Source organism: Cebus imitator, unplaced genomic scaffold (genome assembly GCF_001604975.1).
Source record: "Cebus imitator isolate Cc_AM_T3 unplaced genomic scaffold, Cebus_imitator-1.0 Scaffold724, whole genome shotgun sequence".
Lineage (NCBI taxonomy): Eukaryota > Metazoa > Chordata > Mammalia > Primates > Cebidae > Cebus > Cebus imitator.
The window spans coordinates 124,428-127,747 of NW_016108039.1; positions in this window are offsets into that span (position 1 = coordinate 124,428).

Genomic DNA, 3,320 nt, shown 5'->3' on the forward strand with positions numbered 1-3,320 from the left:
ATATATATAAAATAGCCAGACATAGTAGCAGTCACCTGTAATACCAGCTACTTGGGAGGCTGAGACAGAGAACTGCTTGAACCCAGAAGGCGGAGGTTGCAGTGAGCCAAGATCAAGCCACTGCACTCCAGCCCGGGTGAGAGAGGAGACTCTTAAAAAATAATAATTTCAAGGACCTGGGGGCAATAAGGAGAAGAAAGATAACAACTTGTTTGTCTCACACAAGTGAAGGGAACAATCTCAAAAATGCAAAGCATAGACACTGACTACTGAAAGACCTACACCCATTGCAGAAAAGATAAAATGAAGCACATGACATTATCATTCTAAAAAGGCCTCCCATCAGTCCCTGGAGATGTGCCCAGGCTGAAGCTGAAGGAAGAATGTTTGCATAACAGTTGGGGCAGCTAACATTTAAGTACTTAACATGAGTATCAAGAGGTTAGCAAACTACTCAAAATCAGCTTTGAAAAGGTAAAAATCTAGGAGTTACTGAGGTTCTGCTGAGAGCTTAAGTAGCAGAAAGTTGTAGAGAGCTCTGGGTGCTTCAGGTTGGCTTCCACCCTGCTATAGATGTAGAAGTCAAAAGTATATTAATAAAAAAAATTCTTCCCAGATAGCTGCCTAAATTGACCATAATCCAAAGGAAATCAACAACAGCAATACAGATCAAACAACTGACAATAGATTCCTTCCTCTTTGTTAGAAAGTGAAAACCCTTGAGCAGAACAAATTCTATTGAACGGCTGGAAAAAAAAAAGTGAAAACCCATTGTTTCCTTACTTGGGGGCAGGGGGTGAAAATACATCAGGGTGAGGAATCCTGGCAAAGTTGACAATACAAGACAATAAAAACTTCAGAGTCAAATTCAAGATACAAACCTAAGTGCTATAGGAATTCCTGGGTAAAAGACAAGACTACAAATGGGCACTGTAGGAGAAGCCTTTAAAGCGTAGGTTTCAGATGGGCCATGAAGATAATGGGGACGTGAGCCAAAGAAAGTTGTGCTGAGCTGAGCATGGTGACACGTACCTGTAAAGCCTATAGATCCAGCTACGCAAAAGGCTGAGGCGGGAAACTACCTTTAGCCCAGGAGCTCAAGGATTCAGTGAGCTAAGCTCTCACCACTACACTCTAGCATAGGAGACAGAGTGAGCCCTCTACCTCTAAAAAGAAGAAAGGGAAAAATGTGTTATCCTTCGTGGGGTATAGAGAACACACAAAAATAATTTTTAATTGTTCACGTATCAAAAGCAACAATGGGCTGGGCGCAGTGGCTCACACCTGTAATACCAGCACTTCGGGAGGCCAAAGTGGGAGGACCACGAGGTCAAGAGTTTGAGACCAGCCTGGGCAACATGCGAAACCACATCTCCACTAAAAATACAAAAAAAATAGCTGGGCGTGGTGTTGGGCACCTGTAATCCCAGCCCAGCTACTTGGGAGGCTGAGGCAGAAGAATTGCTTGAACCCAGGAGGCAGAGGTTGCAGTGAGCCAAGATTGCCCAATGCACTCCAGCCTGGGTAACAAGAGTGAAACTCCGTCTCAAAACAAAAAAAAGCAACAATGGTTCTCAGCCGGGGTGATTTTGTATGCTTGGGAACAATGGCAATGCCTAGAGACATTTTTGTCACAACAGGAAGAGTACAAGTGGCATCTAATGGGTAGAGGCCAGATATGCTGTTAAACATAGCAAAGTACCTGCAACGAATAATTATCAAGCCCCAAAACATCACTAGTGCAACTGTTTAAAAAGCATTTGAAAGGGCCTAGAGAAATTCTAGCAAATGTTCAACAGTAGACATATACGGTAATGTTCATTGCAGCATTTTTGTAAGAGCTAAAAACTGAAAACTCAAAAGTAAATCTGTAAGAGAGTAAGTAAATAAATCATAAGATATTATTTACCCAATGAAATTTCACAGCAGTGAAAATGAACAAATCATACCTACTCCCAGAAATATGAATGGATAACAAGCGTGATGGCTCACATCGGTAATCCCAGCACTTTGGAAGGTCGGGGCAGGCTGATCACTTGAGGTCAGAAGTTCAAGACCAGCCTGGCCAAAATAGAACCCTCATCTCTACTAAAATTACCTAAATTAGCCAGGCATAGTGGTGCATGCCTATAATCCCAGCTACTCTGGAGGCTGAGACAGAAAAATTGCTTGAGTCTGGGAGGCGGAGGTTGCAGTGAGCAGAGATTGTACCACTGCACTTGCACTCTAGCCTGGGCAACAGAGCAAGACTCCATCTCAAAAAAAAAGAAAATAAATATGGATGAATCTCAGAAAGTCTTGAACTAACCAAAGCGTAAGTCCATTTTCAAGAATCTAAAAAATAAAATTTAATCTACTCTTTAAAGATAAATGCATAAAAAACAAATCCATTTTTTTTTAAAAGCAAAGTCATATGGAGCACAAAAATAAGGACACGGTTGCCAAGGAGAGAAGATGAATGAGATGGAGGAGAAATGCACAGTGATATCTGAGTGAATTCACAGAACTCTACTATGTCTTTTGCATGCCTCATATAAAACCTTATTTTAAGACAAAACAATCAATATAGGTAATATGTTTCTATAAATATCTGGAAAATTAAAATATACTTTAAATTAACCAAGAAAATGTCTTAATTCTATGTTAAAACTTTTTTTTTTTTGGGGGGAGACAGTTTTATTCTGTCGCCCAAGCTGAAGTGCGGTGGCCGGGTCTCAGCTCACTTCAACCTCCACTTCCCAAGTTCGAGTGATTCTCCTGCCTCAGCCTTTCAAGTAGCTGGGAACACAGGTGTGTGCCACCACACCCAGCCAATTATTTTATTTTTAGTAAAGACAGGGTCTCACCATGTTGCCCAGGCTGGTCTCAAATGATCTGCCCACCGCTCAAGCAATCCCTCACAAAATGCTGGGATTACAGGCATGAGCCACCACGCCTGGCCTAAAACTATTCTTTAAGAAGAAATGCTTCTACGGCTGGGCGCGGTGGTTCACGCCTATAATCTCAGTACTTTGAGAGGCCGAGGCAGACAGATCACCTGAGGTCAGGAGTTCAAGGCCAGCCTGGCCAACATGGTGAAACCCCATCTTTAAAAAATAAATAAATAAAATTAAAAAAATAAATTAAAAATTAAATAAATAAATAAATAAATAAATTCTTCTATATGCCAAAAAATTACTCTTCAGTTTTTAATCTTGACAATTCCATATGTTTGTATATTACCTAAAGCAAGACAAACCTGCAAGGTGAATGAAGACCCCAACAGAAAACTGTAAACTGTTTTTCATTCTATTTTGTTATATTACTTTAATTTTCTTTTT